Source organism: Rutidosis leptorrhynchoides, chromosome 11, assembly GCF_046630445.1.
Source record: "Rutidosis leptorrhynchoides isolate AG116_Rl617_1_P2 chromosome 11, CSIRO_AGI_Rlap_v1, whole genome shotgun sequence".
Classification (NCBI taxonomy): Eukaryota; Viridiplantae; Streptophyta; class Magnoliopsida; order Asterales; family Asteraceae; genus Rutidosis; species Rutidosis leptorrhynchoides.
In genome coordinates this window covers 187,095,087-187,118,613 of record NC_092343.1, presented here as the reverse complement: position 1 = coordinate 187,118,613, position 23,527 = coordinate 187,095,087, and the positions used below count along the sequence as shown (strand labels likewise).

Sequence of the window (23,527 nt, the reverse complement as noted above, 5' to 3'; positions counted from 1 at the left end):
CAGACTATGATTCGACACCCATCTAGACATCGTCGGCTGGTGGTAAAGACTCGTCATCAGAAGTGATCCGTCTGGTGGAAATAGCAAACATCTCTGCCTGTCCAAAAAGATCGGCTGGTCGGTCAATTTTGAAGGTAACGCTCTCCCCATATGATCGTAAGATCAAGGTTTGATTGTACACATCAATGACAGTCCTAGCCGCATTTATAAAAGGCCTTCCTAACACTACTGGGGTGTGTAGGTCTTCCTTGATATCCATTACTACGAAATCCGTAGGGTACAAGAATTTGTCAACTTTCACCAAGACGTTCTCAACTATGCCCTTAGGATACCGAATTGTATGATCGGCAAGTTGGATTGTCATTTTGGTTGGTGACAAGTCTCCTAACTCTAATCTCTTGTAGAGAGAGTAGGGGATTAGGTTGATACTTGCTCCTAAATCTGCTAGCGCATGAATGGTTCCAGATTGGTAGATTGAACACGGGAAAAAGAATCGGCCCGTATCTCCTAGCTTAAGTGGTAGAGAGTTTCTGAGTAATGCAGAGCATTCTTCACTCAGTGGAATTTTGTTAGAGTCTGGTATCCTCTCCTTTGTAGAAAGAAGCCTTCGGATGTATCTCTTCTGGTTGGGAACTTTGGACATGGTGTCCAGGAATCTGCCATCCACTTTGAAGGAATCAAGCTTGGATGGTTCTCCTTGTAGCCTTCCAGGATAAGGTACGCGAACTGGAGTTTCAGGGGTCAGCTTCTGAGTATATGTCGATTTATTCTTGAGCCTAGTTGACCTTCTCCGTGGTTCTTCCTCTGGGATTATGGAATCCATTTGCTTTGCCTCTTCTATGTGGGGATTTTGGATAGTATTACTTGGCAATCTTCCCTGCGGTCGGGTTTCAAGGCGTTGTGATAATGCTAAAAACGAACATATATTTCATAGCATTATCCCTCAAGAAAGACAAGCTTTTGGTTGCAATTGTTTTATTTACAAGTAATATTCGTTTAAATAATAAAAGGTGAAGACAAAAGGCAGATTCAACGAATTGAAGACGCAAATGACCAAAATGCCAAAAAATACAAAGTACAATCAAAGAGGTTCAAATTATTGATGAGAAACGCCTAAAAATGACAAGAGTACAAGCCGTGAAACGTAAAGTACAAGATATTAAATCCTATGAAAAGGCGTTCGAAAATCCGGAAGCGAGACATGAACCAACTTTCAATGCACGACGCAACGGACCTAAAATTACAAGTCAACTATGCACATAAATATAATATAATATATAATTAATTATGTAAATTATATATATATATATATATATATATATATATATATATATATATATATATATATATATATATATATATATATATATATATATATATATATATATTATATTTATATATTATAAAAATAAACGTCGGCAGCCTAGGATCCAATTTGTGTGAGCTGGAATGCGAACCTCCGCACTCGCGGAGTTTGGAAGAACAAAAGCTCCGCACTCGCGGAGCTGCACAGTAAAATGTGGGCCTATAAAAGCCATCGAATTCTGCACGAAAAAACACACCTTTTTCTAATCTATCTCTCAATCTCTACGATATATATATATATATATATATATATATATATATATATATATATATATATATATATATATATATATATATAATTTATAATTTTAATTTTAATTTTAATTTAATAATAATAAGGGTATGTTAACGAATGTTGTAAGGGTGTAAGTCGAAATTCTGTCCGTGTAATGCTACGCTATTATTAATCATTGTAAGTTATGTTCAACCTTTTTAAATTAATGTCTCGTAGCTAAGTTATTATTATGCTTATTTAAATCGAAGTAATCGTGATGTTGGGCTAAATATTAAGATGGGGTTATTGGATTTTGTACCATAATTCGGGTTTGTACAAAAGACCGACACTTGTGGACATTGGACTATAACTATTAATAGATGGGGGGTATTGTCTAATTGAGCGACAACTCATTGGAATCTATCGAACCTACCTTCAAATTAGTTAATCTAATAATTATTAAAATGATTACGAATGTCCTATTTAGTGACGTTTATACGACATCCTTTACAATCATTTAATTAATTATTCGGGTTGGGTAATTGATTATTCAAACTGATCAATTGGATAAATTAATGTTCATATCTCATTAAAACAGGAGTGGATTACATACAACGATAATTGGTGTAATTGTTAATAAAGTATTAAAACCTTGGATTGCACGCAGTCGATAACCTAGTGTATTCATTAAACTAAGTATTAAAACCTTGTTACAGTTCGAATCCTCAATTAGTTGGAATATTTGACTTCGGGTATAAGATTAATTTGATGAGGACACTCGCACTTTATATTTATGACCGATGGACCGTTATGGACAAAAACCGTATGGACATATCGAATAAACCAGGACAAAGGACAATTAACCCATGATAATAAATTAAAATCAACACATCGAACATCATGATTACGGAAGTTTAAATAAGCATAATACTTTTATTTCATATTTCATCGTACTTTTATTTACCGTCATTTTATTACTCGCAATTTTATATATCGCATTTTATTTATCGTTATTTATTTTACGCACTTTAATTATTGTCATTTATCTTTACACCTAAAAATATAAAATCAACAAACCGGTCATTAAACGGTAAAACCCCCTTTTTATAATAATAATAATACTACCTATATATAATTATATATATTTATATAAATATAGTTGTATAAAAATATAGTACGTTTTCAATTAGCTCCCTGTGGAACGAACCGGACTTACTAAAAACTACACTACTCTACGATTAGGTACACTGCCTATAAGTGTTATAGCAAGGTTTAGTTATATCCATTCTTTAAATAAATAAATAACTTGTGTAAAGTTGTATCGTATTTAATATTATTTTGTAGTAAAATAATAACTATTTCGTATACCCCTCTGCTTTAACACCAAGTTTTTGGCACCGCTGCCGGGGACGCCGAAGCAAAACGCTATATTTTTGTAAACTATATTTTTGTAAAAATATATTATTTCGTATTTCATAAAAATATTTTGTATCTATAATAAGTGTTAAAAACATTAAAAAAAAATATATATATATCTATTTAAGTGTTCAAGTAAAAAAAAAATATATTTTTATATAATTTATATAAAGTATAAAAGTATTTTTTTTAAGTTCTTAAAAACATAAGTTTACTTTAATAAATATTACTTATATTAATTTTGTAAAGATTATAAAGTAAAAAAAAAAAAAAACTGGACCTGCGTAATTTGTGCCTGCAGCTCGTTTGAATCTGCATCCTCCGCACTCGCGGAGTTTTTGGGCAGCAGACCTCCGCACTCGCGGAGCTGCCTGACACGCCTGAACCTCAGACTGCATTAATTACGTTTTAGGGTTTAATTTAATTATTATTTTTAGTAATTAATCTAGTTAGGGTTTATATTTAATATTAATTAGTAATAGTTTAATTAAAGTTGTATTTTAAGTTTTAAGTGTTAATTAGTTTTATAAATACTTTTATACAATAATAAAAATAATATTTTTATAAAAGTTGTATTTTCATAAATTTAAGTATTATTTCTATATTTCGTATCTTTTTAATCGTTTATTCGTAATATTTATATTTTTCGCTCGTAATTAGTTTAAGTTATAGTTTTTGCCGTAGTTATTTTTATACTTTTAGATTTTTAGGATTTGCCGTAAAATCCCTTAAGTACTTTTTCTTTAGACTAAAATTTAGGCGCTTTAGAATTTTACGACGTCGCTTATCGTTTTAGTATTTAATTAAATTTAGTGTCTAATTAAGATATTGCCGTTTTGGATATAGAATTTCTTTTAAGTTTTAATACCTTTAGAGGCAACTTTTAATATTTAATTTTTAGAATTTTAAGTTTCGACGCGCTACTTTCTTATTTTATTTTTCAATTTTTTATTTTTCGACGTTTTTCGACGCTACTCTTTTTCTTTCTTATTTCTCGCCGCTATAGTTTTTAGGACTTAGAATTTTCTCTATTTCTTCTCTAATAATTCAAAACGAAAAATTATTTTAAGCGGTTAAATTGATAGACATCCAAATTTTCTGCTTCGTAGTAATAGTTGGATTTGTTAGTGGCTGAGTTGTGAGCTTCCGATTTAAGGGGTTCTGGCTCCCTGCTACATCTTTTGGCTATTCGAAACGTGGGCAAAAGCAGAAAAGTCTATTAATTTGACAACTTATATAATTTTTCTATCTTTTTATAACCAATAGGATATTCTGTGAATGCACCGAGCAAAACGTTTACCACCTTTCATACGTTCACCACCTGTAACTCGATCAAGACATCTAGCCAATATTGTCGCCGTTGATTTTTCTTTAGAATCGTCATCAAGTCGACCAAGTAATCCAATTCAAATTTCTGATAATCCATTTTTTGAACCCAACCTCACAATTGAGAATCCGGAGGATATTCAAGGACAATTCCAAGATCCTGAACCACTAATCATTCCTCCTGAACCACAAACCGTTAAATTAGAATCTTCTAGTGATTCAGATTCAACAATTTCAATTATGGAAGTAACGGAACCTCTAAGTATGGAAGACCGAATGAGAGCCACACGCATGGGCCAAGGACACGCCATTATTAAGGCAGACATTAATGCGCCAGATTATGAAATCAAAGGACAAATCTTACACATGGTAACTAATCAATGCCAATATAGTGGTACGCCGAAGGAAGATCCAAACGAACATCTTCGAACATTTAATAGGATCTGTACTCTATTCAAAATTAGAGAAGTTGAGGATGAACAGATCTATCTCATGTTATTTCCCTGGACTTTAAAGGGAGAAGCCAAAGATTGGTTAGAATCGTTACCTGAAGGGGCGATTGACACATGGGATGTCTTAGTTGAAAAATTTCTTAAACAATTCTTTCCGGCATCTAAAGCCGTGAGACTTCAAGGAGAAATAGTTACGTTCACGCAAAAGCCAAATGAAACTCTATATGAGGCGTGGACAAGATTTAGAAAGTTGTTGAGAGGATGTCCACAACATGGTTTAGACACTTATCAAATAGTACAAATATTCTACCAAGGTGTCAACGTTGCTACACCAAAAGACATCGACACAGTAGCTGGTGGTTCCATTATGAAGAAAACCGCAACCGAAGCTCACAAAATCATTGATAACACAGCATCCCACTCACATGAGTGGCATCAGGAAAAAGATATTTTTCGATCATCTAAAGCGGCTAGAGCCGATTCTAGCCATGACTTTGATTCCGTTTTCGCAAAAATAGATGCTTTCGAGAGACGAATGGAAAAGATGAATAAAGATATTCACGCAATACGAATCAGTTGTGAGCAATGCGGTGGACCACACTTAACAAAAGATTGTCACATCGAGCAAACGATGGAACAACGAGAGAATGTTTCCTACATGAACCAAAGGCCGGGAAATAATTATCAAAATAATTATCAACCGCCAAGGCCAAACTTTAATCGAAATCAAAACATTCTTTACAATCCAAATGGACCCAACAATAACTCGTACAACCAACAAGGTCCAAATAACCAACCAACTTAAAACAATATTTTCAATCAACAAAGACCTAGCTTGTATAAACCACTACAACAAACCGAAGAGAAAAAGCCAAATCTGGAAGAAATTATGGCAAAGCTAATGGAATCTCAAACACAATTCATTACATCTCAAACCCAAACGAATGAGAGGTTTGATCAGTCATTAAGAACTCAACAAGATTCCATTTTGAATCTAGAAAAACACATAGGTACTCTTGCTAGCTTGATGAGTGAGAGGGAACAAGGAAAGCTACCGAGTAATACTGAAGTAAATTCTCGGAATGAAAATGTTAACATGGTGTCAACAAATTCTGAAAAACCAGCATCAGAAGATGGGAAGGTTTTAGATGTGAGTAACAATGAAGAAGTTACAACACCACCACCACCCGAGTATGTAAAGCCAGTGGTGGCACCATACAGACCACCCATCCCGTTTCCAAGAAAAGGAGTTGAGTATGAGCAAGTAATAGGTAATAAAGTTTGTGATACCTTTGAAAAGAAGAAAAAGAATACGAAAGTGCAAGAAACAAAAACCGTAAAGATAAACCCGGTGAAGACAGTTCCACCAAAACCTCCACCAAGGGTGGGTGATCCGGGTGAATTTATTGTTCCTTGTCTACTTAGTGATTGTGTCATGTATGATGCACTAGAAGATTTAGGTGCGAGTGTGAGTGTTATGCCTCTTTCATTATATAACAGATTAGGAGTAGGTGAGTTAAGTCCAACAGAGATGAGTGTTCGACTTTTGGATCAAAATATTAAGCACCCAGTTGGAATTACTGACGACATACCCGTTCAAGTGGGTAATTTAACCTTTTTAGTCGAATTTATTGTCATTGACATAGAAGAGGACCCAAACATTCCTCTAATTTTAGGTCGACCATTCTTAGCATCTACCGGGGCATTATTTGATGTAAGAGAGGGTAGAATGACACTTAGTAATAATGAAAAATCGATCACCTTTGTGAGTCGAAAGTCTAAATCTCCACCAACCAAAACCGTTGAACTGACAAAAACGATATGTAAGAACCATGTTGTTTTACCAACTCCAACGGTAGTGCTTAGCAATAATAAAATGCCTAAGTGTGGGGAAGATGAAATAACACCTAATGATGACCTGATAACAAAGAACCCCGTTGTTGATACAAAATTAAATGACTCCGTTATTAACAGTTCAATGAAGAAACTTATTAAACGGATTCGCGATGCTAGAACCAAGGGGAACTTTAAGTTATGTAACCGGTTAGTATCCAATCTATCTCCTAGAGAAAAGGCGAAACTAGTTGAATTTGTGGATATTACATAGGAATCCGACCAATGGCTTAAAGCAAAAGTCACAGATATGCAAGTTAATTATGGTCCAAGAGAAATTGACAATGAAGTTAAACACAATTTCGACACCATAGCTACTTAAGTGTGGGGAGATTCAAATGTTCTAAGAAATAATGCTGTCTAGGGTTAGTTGTTCTGTTCTCGTGTAGTTTCGAGAATGGAATTCGATTGGTCATTTCCGCTAGCAGACACTAAAGAACTAGTTTTCTCCCCCCATTCTGATTTTTTTCAAATATTTTGTAGGTTTTATATGAAATTAATATGCTTTTTAAATTTAATTTTTGTGTGATTTAAAAAAAACAAAAAATTACTTTATTTCATTAAGTTTAAAAAAAAATAATTTCTAAAATTCATCGTAAGTTGAAGACTAGGTCATGAAACCGAAATTGCTTTACCTGAGGGCGGGGCGACAAATTTTGTTATCATTATTTTTAATTTTATTGATCTAAAGTATAGAAAAAAAAAATTAAAAACCCAAAAATCTTTGCTTTTAAAATAATCGCTTTAAAAACGATAAATTTTAAATTTTGTCGAGGGACGGACTAGGTAAACATATTGAAACTACCTAAAGTAAAAGGAAACAAAATTTTAAAAATCATTCATTTAAATTGTTTTAATAAATAAAGGTTTTATATAATATATATATATATATATATATATATATATATATATATATATATATATATATATATATATATATATATATATAGTGGTAGGATCAAGAGGGAAGTAACCATTCGGGGGGAAGCGGGGGGAAGCAAAAACTTTTTTTTTTTTCGTTTTTTGAAAAAACTTTGTTCACGAACATTATAGATGAGATGAAAATATGAACATTTAGTAGACACACTTTGTGATAAATGTTTTTATTTTGGCGGGAAAACGCTCGAAGAAGTAATATATAACAATTATCGTGTTTTTCGAGCGTATTTTGAGGTTTTAGCTATTGGGGTTTAGATATTATGGTTTACATATTAGGGTTTATAGGGTTTAGATATTAGGGTTTAGAAATTTAGGGTTTAGGGTTTAGATTTAGGGTTTAGATTTAGGATTTAGATTCAGTTTTTAACACGAACGGTTTAGAGTTTAGGGTTTAGGGTTTAGGGTTTGGTGTTTTGGGTTTATGGAATAAACCCAAAACACCAAACCCTAAACCCTAAACCCTAAACCCTAAACCCTAAACTCTAAATCGGGCTAAATTTTACTTCACAAAACATGAAAAAAAACGTTCATATTCTTCACGAACAATATTATCTTGAATGTTATTTTTGTCGATCGTTTTCCCGCCTAAATAATAACATTCATCCCGTCGGAAAAAAAAATTTCAAAAAAAACGAAAAAAAAAAAATTTGCTTCCCACCGCTTCCCCCCGATTGGTTACTTCCCCATTAATCCTGCCCCTATATATATATATATATATATATATATATATATATATATATATATATATATATATATATATATATATATATATATATATATATATATATATTGTTGTAGTTTATCTTATGTACAAAACATGGTAAAACAGCGCACTTTCAAAGACTGACATTAAGTTCAGCAAAAGCTACTAATTTTGACGATAAGACGCAAAACATATGTGAAATTACAACAAAAGAAATGAACGATGAGGCGCGCCATCTATCATTCGACGAGCTTAGAAATTTCAAACTCGGTATTTTTAATCATTTTTCTACACTAATCACCCTCATGAATTTATAATTATAGTCTGATTTCATGCAAATGAGGGCATTGCATGATCTCAAGTGTGGGGAAGGGTTATAAATTCTTTCGGGTTTACACTTAGTTTAATTGCCAAATTTTGTGAAAATTTGAAAAATTTTCAATTAAATGAATTCAAAATCATGTTTATACATATTTATGAACGATAAAACTAGGTTGTAATACCGAAATTATTGTTACCTCAGAGAGAACATAAATGGAGAAACAACCCAAAACGTTAGAATTCATTTAAAATGGAATAGAGGAAAATAAAAAGGCAAAGAAAGGAAAATAAAAGCTAAGTGTGGGAAGAATTTACCAAGTTATTTAAAACACGTATCACATATGTTTGTACAAGATTATTGCAGGTACTTTTGTTTTGGACGATTTTAATCAGTTTTACCTAATTTATTGTAATATATTTGAAAGAAAGATGGATCTGCACGATGAATCAATTCCATCATTAAAAGGAAGTTAAGTCTTTCGAAAAAGACACGCACTTCTTGATTTAGGTCAGAAAGTTGTCGTCCAGACCAGCTGTAGGTTGACGAAAAATCTAGAAAAGTCATCTCTAAAATCTGCAGGAAATCCACGGACCTCAACATCAAACAGGGTCGCCATGTGGTCAGACTTATCCTAACCATGAGAAGATCTGTCTCGTAAAATGGGGACGACGCCGTGCAAATTAGCTTGATAAGACTAATGAATCAGACCCCAAGAAAGGATAATCTTCTTAAAGATTAAAAATCAGCATTTAAGCCTGATATTACTCAATCTTAGAGATTGACCTTAAAGATTGAGAATTACAAACTCATGGAATTCGATGATATCTAAAATCGAGCTTGAACGAGAAAATATTTTGATCAAAATTACAAACCGATTTGTTTTCTAAAAACCCATTTTCAATGCGCTCTTTACCATTGAACGTAAAATCCTAAGAATTCACCGAAATTCATTAGGTCACCTGAACCAAATCGGGTGTCAACCGTAAGAGCGGTGGTTGCATAGCATGGTCGAAGACAGGACCTTGTGCCAGACCGAAAAATTATAGGGTGATCTGTACTATTGCTCCTACAAAGGATAGTAATTTCATCCGACACGATATAGACCATAATCAAAAGCATGTCACGGGACATTGCCTTAACAGTTGCTTGTTCAACGCTTTCCTTTACAACCGGATGGTAGTTTACCGAAAGGTAATATACGGAGCAAGTAAACTGGATGTGTTGCTTTCTCAATACAAGGTTAGCAAGTGGGTAACACAAAACCATAAGTTTTGAGCTAAAATTTTCAAATCTGAAACCCACACAACCCACATAAACATTTTGCAAACACCGGTGAAGGGTTATTCCGAAAAACTTATCTAGGGTAAAAGCTAGATTAAATTTTCAAAAGATCAAATATTTTCATAAAGATCCAATTTCCTTAAGGATCTAAATTTTCATAGTCATGTGGGACTGTAAACCACATCGTTACTATCATTGTTCATACCGCCGTATTGAAATCACTGATGTACAAAGTGTGAAGAATAAAGAAGTGATTCAAGTATGTTTTTATTCAAAGTTCTATATTACTTGAGGACAAGCAACGCTCAAGTGTGGGAATATTTGATAATGCTAAAAACGAACATATATTTCATAACATTATCCCTCAAGAAAGACAAGCTTTTGGTTGCATTGTTCTATTTACAAGTGATATTCGTTTAAATAATAAAAGGTGAAGATAAAAGGCAGATTCGACGAATTGAAGACGCAAATGACCAAAACACCAAAATGTACAAAGTACAATCAAAGAGGTTCAAATTATTGATGAGAAATGCCTAAAAATGACAAGAGTACAAGCCGTGACACGTAAAGTACAAAATATTAAATCGTACGAAAAGGCGTTCGAAAATCCGGAACCGAGACATGAACCAAATTTCAATGCACGACGCAACGGACCTAAAATTACAAGTCAACTATGCACATAAATATAATATAATATATAATTAATTATGTAAATTATATATAAATATATTATATTTATATATTATAAAAATAAACGTCGGCAGCCTAGGATCCAATTTGTGTGAGCTGGAATGCGAACCTCCGCACTCGCGGAGTTTGGAAGAACAAAAGCTCCGCACTCGCGGAGCTGCACAGTAAAATATGGGCCTATAAAAGCCATCGAATTCTGCACGAAAAACACACTTTTTTCTAATCTATCTCTCAATCTCTACGATATATATATATATATATATATATATATATATATATATATATATATATATATATATATATATATATGTATATATATATATATGTATATATATATATATATATGTATATATATATATATATATATATATATATATACATATATATATATATATATAATTTATAATTTTAATTTTAATTTAATAATAATAAGCGTATGTTAACGAATGTTGTAAGGGTGTAAGTCGAAATTCTGTCCGTGTAATGCTACGCTATTATTAATCATTGTAAGTTATGTTCAACCTTTTTAAATTAATGTCTCGTAGCTAAGTTATTATTATGCTTATTTAAATCGAAGTAATCGTGATGTTGGGCTAAATATTAAGATGGAGTTATTGGATTTTGTACCAAATTCGGGTTTGGACAAAAGACCGACACTTGTGGACATTGGACTATAACTATTAATAGATGGGGGTATTGTCTAATTGAGCGACAACTCATTGGAATCTATCGAACCTATTTTCAAATTAGTTAATCTAATAATTATTAAAATGATTACGAATGTCCTATTTAGTGACGTTTATACGACATCCTTTACAATCATTAATTAATTATTCGGGTTGGGTAATTGATTATTCAAACTGATCAATTGGATAAATTAATATTCATATCTCATTAAAACAGGAGTGGATTACATACAACGATAATTGGTGTAATTGTTAACAAAGTATTAAAAACTTGGATTGCAGGCAGTCGATAACCTGGTGTATTCATTAAACTAAGTATTAAAACCTTGTTACAGTTCGAATCCTCAATTAGTTGGAATATTTGACTTTGGGTATAAGATTAATTTGACGAGGACACTCGCACTTTATATTTATGATCGATGGACCGTTATGGACAAAAACCGTATGGACATATCGAATAAACCAGGACAAAGGACAATTAACCCATGATAATAAATTAAAATCAACACGTCGAACATCATGATTACGGAAGTTTAAATAAGCATAATACTTTTATTTCATATTTCATCGTACTTTTATTTACCGTCATTTTATTACTCGCAATTTTATATATCGCATTTTATTTATCGTTATTTATTTTACGCACTTTAATTATTGTCATTTATCTTTACACCTAAAAATATAAAATCGACAAACCGGTCATTAAACGGTAAAACCCCCTTTTTATAATAATAATAATACTACCTATATATAATTATATATATTTATATAAATATAGTTGTATAAAAATATAGTACGTTTTCAATTAGCTCCCTGTGGAACGAACCGGACTTACTAAAAACTATACTACTCTACGATATGGTACACTGCCTATAAGTGTTGTAGCAAGGTTTAGGTATATCCATTCTTTAAATAAATAAATAACTTGTGTAAAATTGTATCGTATTTAATATTATTTCGTAGTAAAATAATAACTATTTCATATACCCCTCTACTTTAACATCAATTTCTCATTAGTATCTCCGTCTGATCTTGTCTGGCTGCAGTTTTCTGATTTAGCTGTTGTTGTCCTTGGATGAACTGAGTTAACTGATCATTAGCTCCGAGAGTGGGGTTAGCTGCTTTTGTAATCTGGGTGGTAGGGTAATTTTCCTCAAATGGAGGACTAGTGAGTGGAAGTGGTTGATCGTAGGTCAATTGAGATTGTTGGGCTGGGTAAGGTGGATAGCGATAGCGGAAAGGTTGATTGCTTCGCTGAAATTGATTAACCCTAGGTGGTTGATTGTATCCGGGATTTGGTGGACGAGCTGGGTATTGGACGTAATAGACTGAACTGTCGGGGTTTTCGTACTCAACTTGATAATCTTCTGTGGGTTGCGGTTTGGTACAATTAACACAAGCCTGAGCTTGGTTAACCTGCTGCGGCTGCGTCTTCAATTCTCCAAGTTGTTTAGCAAGAGATTCCATCTTGTCCGTGAGGGATTTGATGGCCTCCGTTTGATTGTTAAGCACAGAGAGTGGGGCAGATGATGAAGTTGTTTCACCACTGTTTCAGTCATGATGATGCATCGTCATATTTTCGAGCAATTCCCATGCTTCTTCTGTGGTTTGGTTCATCAGATTCCCTTGAGCTGCTGCATCGATCGTTGTCCTATGATTTACAGTAAGACCATTGTAGAAGGTGCAGATTTGGGCTGACCGTTCTAGCTGGTGATTAGGGCATTTCTTCAGCAGAGTTTTGAAACGCTCCCATGCAGTGTAAAGAGATTCATCATAACTTTGTTTGAAGTTAATGATGTCATTCTTCAGCTTGGTTTGTTTAGAAGAGGGGAAATATTTGGTTAGGAATTTAGTAGCCATTCCGTCCATGACGTGATGGAATCTTTTTCCAGTCCTTCGAACCTAGTTTGTAGGAGTTCGAAAGAGATATGAATTTATCAAGGTGAGAATTAGGATCATCATTCGGTAATCCATGAAACTGACAGCTATTCTGAATGAGCTGGATGATGTGATGTTTTAACTCGAACGAGTGTCCTTGAATCTCTGGAAATCTGATTGGTCCTCCTCGACCTTCAATCGAGGGTTTGGTATTTTCTGCTAAAGTAACGCCTAACGCCATTTGGTTTCTAATTCGTGCTTCCTTGCATGCTTTAGAGATTATTGCGTCTGGATCAGGTACGAATAACAACGGCCCTGGTCTAGATCGGGTTTGGGTCATACACTGGGTATGCCTTTTTGTTTTTAATTTTTCGCAGATAAGCTAAATTATAATAATCTAAACTAAACTAATTTAATTCTACAGTAATCTAATTTGATCTAATTGTAACCTAAGTTAATCTAAGGTAATCTAATCTAAGGTAGTCTAAGGTAATCTAATCTAAGGTAATCTAGAGTAATCTAAAGTTCTTTAACTAATTAACTAACTATCCTATGGTGGAATATGTTTTTTGGTTCTGGCTACTGATTCCCTGGTATTTCGATGACAGAGCTCCGCACGAACTATTAAACAAACCAAGTGGCCAGGCCGACTAAGGAGAGGCATGATCCTTTTGGTCCCAATATAATTGGCGACTGTTCGGAAAATCCAATAATCAAGTCCGTGTATAATTGTCTTTCTTAGATACCACTAAATGTTTGTGAATAAGTTTGATAGAGGGCAGTATTGTCTGATACCAGTTCCCCGGCAGCGGTGCCAAAAACTAGTAACTCTCCTGATATGGCCGAAACAGACGGTTTTTAATTGCACGGTGTCGTCAGGCCGCGGCTTGCCAGGATCAGCCACTCGTGGGAGAGGGTACTGTTTTAAATTTATATTTAGCGGGGTCTAAATCTTACTACTCCTTATAAGTAAGGGAAGTATGACCTAGAGTCGTATTTTTGAGATATCAGTAACATCGAACCTATATTTTAGCCTAAGATAGTTAGGGAGTAGTGAATGTTTATTTTGGGATTTTCGAGTTTATAAGACAGGTAAAGTAAATGCGATAAAATTTGTAATTCAGATAAGGTTAAAGTAAGTGCATACTATGATTTCGTCAGTTATATTGCCGAGATTATGGAATGCTGGCTCATAAATAGGCAGAGGCCTTGTATTCATTACACTAATCCTAAACGCCCCTGTCATAAGACATGTCACTTGGTACTGCGTTAGGCTTGAAGATTCTGAATAGACAGCAATGTCCCTTACCCCCGACACCCGTGCAGTCTGACTACAGGTATACACGTTCAGACGGCTCATCCAATTGAGCGACTCGGTTGGGTGACGCATTAACATTCCAAAATGGTCTAAACGTTCTTAAGTATAATAGAATACATGGTTTACCATATCTGAGAGACGTGATGTGTTTCAACGCTTTCGTTAATGATTGGTAAAAGATAGTTAGGCCCTTAAAAAGAGTTCAACCATAAAGAACACCATGGCCAAGTCAAGTTGACTTCCATGAATACGTTCGGTTATCCTAACGGTCCAATCCTTTATGTGTCTAAACAAACATTTCCTTAATTAACTAAGAATCCCTCAAGTGGGGTACAATGCTTGAGACCGCGTTATGGTGTAGTGTACTGGTCAACACTAACCATGTTCCATGGCCTTACTTAGCAGAGGTACAGCTTACAACAACCGCTATGCTTCAGCGTGTACGTACGAAGTTTATATGCTTGGTGACTACACTAGCATGGTCTAGGACCGACAATGTACTAAGGGTCTAGTCAGATGTTTCACTACGAAAGAGTCCTCAGTTGGAATCCAAATCTCGATAGACTTACTACAACGGGTGTGCCTCGATCGATCTGACGTTGTATCCGATAGACTTCTCTTACCAAGGGGTAACACAGATAGTGTACTCTGAATCGGGGTTCGTGACTTCCAAATAACAGAGCCTATAACTACGTTCTATTAGTTGGAAAAGCGATTGAGTTTAAAGCATAATCGGAAAGTATTTCGATAGCATACACAAACCATAATATTATTTCGGCATTATAACTGCTTACATCATAGCATATACTAAAGATAACTACTCGCTAATCATGGCAACAATATCATAAAACATTATATAAGATAAAGGATAGAAGTACCAGTAGATTAAACGAGTTCCGAATACAAAAGTGACAACTTCAAGACTCCAGACCGCTCCTAATACAATCTTCAGCGTTCTTCTCCGGGTACTAGGTTTCACGCACGGAGTCGAAGGCCTTGAGAGTATGACTAATATTGTACAAGAGAGAGAAAGAAGTGATTTGAAGTGTGTGTTGGAATGAATGATAAAGACCCTTTAAATAGACTTGGAATTTGCCAGAATACGCCTGGCAGGCCGCATGGCAGGCCGTATGGTGGGGCGTATTTGGCAGGCCGTATTGCTGGCAGACCGCATGGTGGGCTGTGTGTTAGGGCATATTTGGCAGGCCGTATCCATACAGGCAGGCCGTATGGCAGGCCGGATTTGATGCTGGTCAGCCTTGATTCCCTGGATCGTAACTTGATTTCTTGTCATTCACCGTTTTTGCTCTAGAATCTTCGTTTTAGCTCCGATTCTCTTGATTCTTTTTACACCGCCTTCGTAATTACTTGTTCTTCAATTCTAACCGATGAAGTGGGTATTTTGCGGACAAAGTTCGAATCTTTCTTGTTTTTGGGCCTTAATACCGGGGTGAAAACGTGACTTTTTAGCCGATATCAAATATCCCACACTTAGACTTTGCTTGTCCTCAAGCAAACTCTCATTTTTTTAAGAATCTTTTCGGTGTTTCTTTTCTAATAGCCTAAGCGGTTTGCTTTTATTATAAGAGCAAAAAGATAAGGTGAGTCATCTATGTTAGAATTGAAATTATCTCTGCAAGCATGCGAGGAGGTTACATGACATAGGCTAGCTTTCACGGGTCACTCAAATCACTCAAGTGTTTAGGGTTCCCTATAGATCTAAGAAATGAATACACTCATAGCCAGTCATGCTGCACCCATCGTCATAGGCTTGATAAAGACTCAAATCCTTGCTGCTAATACGAGAACGGTAGTAATCTTAGCTTAATAGGTCATTTGTCAATGATGGGAAAGGAATTTTGGAGTGGTAGTGAAGTTGTTTTTGAAGGGTGAGATAAAAGGGTAATGTAGTCTTTACACAGACTTTTATTCGGATAGATAGGAGTGCTAAAGTATTTTGAGAAGCACTTTTGAACTTTTTCTTCATTTGATAATCATTTTCGGTCGAGTTCTCTTCGGCATTTCTCTTATTTAGTTCTGCTCTTTTTTCAGAACTTGAAAATATCATCATTTTTTTTATTTATTTATTTTTTTTTTGGATACTTCATCTCGAGAAACTTTTTGCCGGTAAACTTTTTCAAGACCTTTTCCATGATATTTGAGAGGTTTATAACATCGGGTTTTCGAAAGGAATCTCATTTTCTGGATTTTTCGAGAGATGGTAAAGGCGATATGGATGTGGTGGTGGAGTAGAAGTAGTGGCGGTGCGGAAGGTTTATGTTTGACAAATGGCTAGCTATTTTGAGTACAACTGAACCACGTTTCGCTGCTTGGAGATGTAGATCTAAAGCAAGTTTTGATTCTGAGCACAGACATCGGCACTCTCAACGGAAAATAGTGAAGCATTAAAGATGAATGCTGGTCTTATTTGGGGTGCCTCACCATAATCAATTTAGGTCGATAATGCCTTAGTCATGCAATGCTCTATTAGAGATTTCAATCTAACAAGATTTCCACCCTACTTAATCCTTATTTTTATTGACAAACATTTTAGGTTTTCAAAAATACTCTTTCGAAAAGGGTTTCTTTTTGCAATTTTTTTTTTTAAATTTGGATTAAGGACTTGGAATCTTCGTAATGGTTTATTATAATACAGCATAAAAAGATACCAACATCTCACACTTAGACGAACATTGTCCTCAATGTTCCTAGTGTATCCCACACTTAGGAGTTTAAGTTGAAGATTTAGGAGTATTTGTCTAGTGTTTTAGTTGGGTGTTATCCCACACTTAGTGAAAAGCTAGGATGTGGCATAGTTTGAATCTTGAGCTAGTAGCGAAAAGAAAGAAATACCCATAGCAGATGCGGCTGGTTTCCTTGCTTCTTTATCGGCTCATTTGTCATCCTTTATTCTTCTACTCTACTTTATTGCACGGGTTGCCTCCCGAGAAGCGATTTTGTTTAAGGTCGTTGGCTCGACCGTAGTGATGCTTCAAAAAGCAAACATTCCTCGCTGATGGTTGTGATCTTGGTCTTCTCGAGGGAATGCGAGTCTTGGTGGATAAATCAAGAGAAATTGTCAGACCAATAGTGGTAACAGGTTCGGTACTTCTCTTGAAGATCTTCTAAAAGATAAGTAGTGCGCAGTTTCGGCTCTTGATAAGTCTTGAAGTCCGATGAGAATATGATCCACAGCCCTGCTGGCTGACCCATGAATGTCAATCATAGAAGCAGTGCAGGTGTTGATGATTTCTCTGATGGGATGCTCATTTCGGAGGTCTTCAAATAATGTCAGAAACTGTATCTTTAGAATTTTGAAGTCTTCAGAACGGTGACCTCCACAGTAGGAGTCAGTTGCTTTGCACAGATTAGTTAAGAAAGGAAGCTGGAAAGAAGTGAACACCAATTCTGATCCGAGTATTAATTTCACCGTCTTTGAGTATATCTCCCGACATCCATCTTTAAATGTGAAACTAGGATCTGTGGACTCGTGGAAGGTACGTGATAGCTGCTTCGTAACATAGGTGGCAATGTTGACTCGATCTGGTTCAAGATGAGAGAACGGATTGTTTCGCCTTGCTTCCTCCATAATAGCATCTTGTAACTCTTTGATAATTAGATCAACGTGGTGATCAATTGTTACGTAAATCACTGGTCTGTCTGGTGTGCCTTCGAAATTATCTCTATCCAGAAGAGCGAAAAGACTGTGAATATCCTCGACCATTTGCAAATCAGAGTGATAAGTCGGGCGCCCGGTGGAAAGATCCATATGCTTCTGGATGAAAGTCAGTAGTGCTCGTTGGTTTCGTGAGAACAGAAGTGCAGATCTGGCTAAGGCGTTATAAACCCTAGAGTAAATGATCTTCTGATCTCGACAGAATCTTGTTACGAGAATAGTGCAAACCACTGAATTATACTCTTGTTGCCTTTCTTCGTGATAGATATGATCGTGAAGAGAATTGATAAAGTGTTGAATGCGTTCTTCTAGGATTTCAACATCATTGTCTTCTCTTCGGAGATAGAGGTGGTGTTCTTCTCTGATAGCCATAATTCGTTCTGTTAAGCGTAGCGAAAAATCAATGGTTGACTTCCGGATGGCTTCGAGAATGTCTTCAAATTCATCGGTCTCGTTGATGAAGGTGATCATGTCTGCATGTGTGGATATAACCGGAATTCACTCTGAAGAAGAGTCTGGCTCCCCTTGATCTGGTTCGGTTGGCGAGTGTGGGTTATTCAGAATGTCTTCATGTTGCTCTTCCTCGTCATCATCGGTATCTGGTTCCTCTGAGGATGCGTCTGATGGACGGGTTTCTTCAGTATTCTGATTCTCCAGTTTGATACTTATAGGATCAATTCTTATATCCTTAACCTCAGCCTTGTCGGTCTTCTTCTTGAAGCGAATGATTAAACTGTGATCTTTTGTCTCAAGCCTCATTATTTCTTCATGACGCTCAGTGCTTGGAACGGGTATTGTCACAGTTTCTTTTACGTCTTCCATTTCCTCTTCCTCCTCAGATTCCTCCTCTTCCTCTATTTCTTCGCTGGGATCCTCTTCTTCCTTTTCTGGATCGTTTACAAACTGTGATTCGACACCCATCTAGACATCGTCGGCTGGTGGTAAAGACTCGTCATCAGAAGTGATCCATCTGGTGGAAATAGCAAACATCTCTGCCTGTCCAGAAAGATCGGTTGGTCGGTCAATTTTGAAGGTAACGCTCTCCCCATGTGATCGTAAGATCTAGGTTTGATTGTACACATCAATGACAGTCCTAGCCGTATTCATAAAAGGCCTTCCTAACACTACTGAGGTGTGTAGGTCTTCCTTGATATCCATTACTAAGAAATCTGTAGGGTACAAGAATTTGTCGACTTTCACCAAGACGTTCTCAACTATGCCCTTAGGATACCGAATTGTATGATTGGCAAGTTGGATTGTCATTTTGGTTGGTGACAAGTCTCCTAACTCTAATCTCTTGTAGAGAGAGTAGGGGATTAGGTTGATACCTTCTCCTAAATCTGCTAGCGCATGAATGGTTCCAGATTGGTAGATTGAACACGGGAAAACGAATCGACCCGTATCTCCAAGCTTAGGTGGTAGAGAGTTTCTGAGTAATGCAGAGCATTCTTCACTCAGTGGAATTTTGTTAGAGTCTGGTATCCTCTCTTTTGTAGAAAGAAGCCTTCGGATGTATCTCTTCTGGTTGGGAACTTTGGACATGGTGTCCAGGAATCTGCCTCCAGTTTGAAGGAATCAAGCTTGGATGGTTCTCCTTGTAGCCTTCCAGGATAAGGTACGCGAACTGGAGTTTCAGGGGTCAGCTTCTGAGTATATGTCGATTTATTCTTGAGCCTAGTTGACCTTCTCCGTGGTTCTTCCTCTGGGATTACGGAATCCATTTGCTTTGCCTCTTCTATGTGGGGATTTTAGATAGTATTACTTGACAATCTTCCTTGCGGTCGGGTTTCAAGGCGTTGTGATAACTGCCCGAGCTGCGTTTCCAAACTTTTGAGCAGAGCCAATTGATTTCTCATTAGTATCTCCGTCTGATCTTGTCTGGCTGCAGTTTTCTGATTTAGCTGTTGTCGTCCTTAGATGAACTGAGTTAACTGATCATCAGCTCCGAGAGTGGGGTTAGCTGCTTTTGTAATCTGGGTGGTAGGGGAATTTTCCTTAGCTGGGGGACCAGTGAGTAGAAGTGGTTGATCGTAGGTCAATTGAGATTGTTGGGCTGGGTAAGGCAGATAGCGATAGCGGAAAGGTTGATTGCTTTACTGAAATTGATTAACCCTAGGTGGTTGATTGAATCCGGGATTTGGTGGACGAGCTGGGTATTGGACGTAACAGACTGAACTGTCGGGGTTTTCATACTCAACTTGATAATCTTCAGTGGGTTGCGGTTTAGTACAATTAACACAAGCCTGAGCTTGGTTAACCTGCTGCGGCTGCGTCTTCAATTCTTTGAGTTGTTTAGCAAGAGATTCCATCTTGTTCGTGAGGGATTTGATGGCCTCCGTTTGATTGTTAAGTGCAGAGAGTGGGGCAGATGATGAAGTTGTTTCACCACTGTTCCAGTCATGATGATGCATCGTCATGTTTTCGAGCAATTCCCGTGCTTCGTCTGCGGTTTGGTTCATCAGATTCCCTTGAGCTGCTGCATCGATCGCCGTCCTATGATTTACCGTAAGACCATTGTAGAAGGTGCAGATTTGGGCCGACCGTTCTAGCTGGTGATTATGGCATTTCTTCAGCAGGGTTTTGAAACGCTCCCATGCAATGTAAAGAGATTCATCATAACTTTGTTTGAAGTTAATGATGTCATTCTTCAGCTTGGTTTGTTTAGAAGAAGGGAAATATTTGGTTAGAAATTTAGTAGCCATCTCCGTCCATGACGTGATGGAATCTTTTTCCAGTCCTTCGAACCAAGTTTGAGCATGATGAGTGAGAGAATAGGGGAACAGGTATAGTCGGACTATATCTTGTCCTATCCCTGGATGTTTGTAGGAGTTCGAAAGAGATATGAATTTATCAATGTGAGAATTAGGATCGTCATTCGGTAATCCATGAAACTGACAGCTATTCTGAATGAGCTGGATGATGTTATGTTTTAACTCGAACTAGTGTCCTTGAATCTCTGGAAATCTGATTGGTCCTCCTCGATCTTCAATCGAGGGTTTGGTATTTTCTGCTAAAGTAACGCGTAATGCCATTTGGTTTCTAATTCGTGCTTCCTTGCGTGCTTTAGAGATTATTGCGTCTGGATCAGGTACGAATAACAACGGCCCTGGTCTAGATCGGGTTTGGGTCATACACTAGGTATGCCTTTTTGTTTTTAATTTTTCGCAGATAAGCTAAATTATAATAAGCTAAACTTAACTAATTTAATTCTACGGTAATCTAATTTGATCTAATTGTAACCTAAGTTAATCTAAGTTAATCTAATCTAAGGTAGTCTAAGGTAATCTAAGGTAATCTAATCTAAGGTAATCTAGAGTAATCTAAAGTTCTTTAACTAATTAACTAACTATCCTGTGGTGGAATATGTTTTTTGGTTCTGGCTACTGATTCCCTGGTATTTCAGTGACAGAGCTCCGCACGAACTATTCAACAAACTAAGTGGCCAGGCAGACTACGGAGAGGCAGGATCCTTTTGGTCCCAATATAATTGGCGACTGTTCAGAAAATCCAAAAACCAAGTCCGTGTATAATTGTCTTTCTTAGACACCACTAAATGTTTGTGAATAAGTTTGATAGAGGGCAGTATTGCGTGATACCAGTTCCCCGGCAGCGGCGCCAAAAACTAGTAACTCTCCTGATATGGCCGAAACAGACGGTTTTTAATTGCGCGGTGTCGTCAGGCCGCGGATCGCCAGGATCAGCCACTAGTGGGAGAGGGTACTGTTTTAAATTTATATTTAGCGGGGCCTAAATCTTACTACTCCTTATAAGTAAGGGAAGTATGACCTAGAGTCGTATTTTTGTGGTATCAGTAACATCGAATCCATATTTTAGCCTAAGATAGTTAGGGAGTAGTGAATGTTTATTTTGGGATTTTCTAGTTTATAAGACAGATAAAGTAAATGCGATAAAATTTGTAATTCAGGTAAGGTTAAAGTAAGAGCATACTATGATTTCGTCAGTTATGTTGCCGAGATTATGGAATGCTGGCTCATGAATAGGCAGAGGCCTTGTATTCATTACACTAGTCCTAAACGCCCCTGTCATAAGACATGTCACTAGGTACTGCGTTAGGCTTGAAGATTCTGAATAGACAGCAACGTCCCTTACCCCCAACGCCCGTGCAGTCTGACTACAGACATACACGTTCAGACGGCTCATCCAATTGAGCGACTCGGTTGGGTGACGTATTAACATTCCAAAATAGTCTAAACTTTCTTAAGCATAAAAGAATACATGGTTTACCATATCCGAGAGACGTGATGTGTTTCAACGCTTTCGTTAATGATTGGTAAAAGATAGTTAGGCCCTTAAAAAGAGTTCAACCATAAAGAACACCATGGCCAAGTCAAGTTGACTTCCATGAATACGTTCGGTTATCCTAACGGTCTAATCCTTTATGTGTCTAAATAAACATTTCCTTAATTAACTAAGAATCCCTCAAGTGGGGGGCAATGCTTGAGACCGCGTTATGGTGCAGTGTACTGGTCAACACTAACCGTGTTCCATGGCCTTACTTAGCAGAGGTACAGCTTACAACAACTGAAACGACCCGTCCTAATCCATCCGGACGAATTCCGTATCGATTATAAACGATTCACAACAGTTGATTACATTGCGAGATACTTGACCTATATATGATACATTTTACAAACATTGCATTCGTTTTTAAAAAGACAATCTTTCATTACATCGAAAGTTGATGGCAGACATACCATTTCATAATATATCTAACTATAATTGATTTAATAATAATATTGATGAACTCAACGACTCGAATGCAACGTCTTTTGAAATATGCCATGAATGACTCCAAGTAATATCTTTAAAATGAGCAAATGCACAGCGGAAGATTTCTTTCATACCTGAGAATAAACATGCTTTAAAGTGTCAACCAAAAGGTTGGTGAGTTCATTAGTTTAACATAAATAATCATTTCCATCATTTTAATAGACCACAAGATTTCATATTTCCATTTCTCATAAACATACGTCCCATGCATAGAGACAAAATATCATTCATATGAATTGAACACCTGGTAACCGACATTCACTATATGTAAATAAGAATATCCCCATCATTCCGGGATCCTCCTTCGGACATGATTTACATTTCGAAGTACTAAAGCATCCGATACTTTGGATGGGGCTTGTTGGGCTCGATAGATCTATCTTTAGAGTTCGCGTCAATTAGGGTGTCTGTTCCCTAATTCTTAGATTACCAGACTATATAAAAAGGGGCATATTCGATTTAATAATCCAACCATAGAATGTAGTTTCATTTACTCGTGTCTATTTCGTAAAACAGTTATAAAAATTGCGCATGTATTCTCAGCCCAAAAATATAAAGGGTAAAAAAGGCAAATGAA

At 36.3% G+C, this 23,527-nt stretch overlaps 1 non-coding gene across 1 annotated transcript; it reads left to right on the top strand.

Moving 5' to 3' along the window:
• The first annotated feature begins 12,992 nt into the window (after window positions 1-12,992).
• Window positions 12,993-13,099, top strand: LOC139878968 (small nucleolar RNA R71). Its single transcript, XR_011769827.1, has one exon. It is a non-coding gene; the product is annotated as a small nucleolar RNA R71 (small nucleolar RNA).
• Window positions 13,100-23,527: the final 10,428 nt, after the last annotated feature.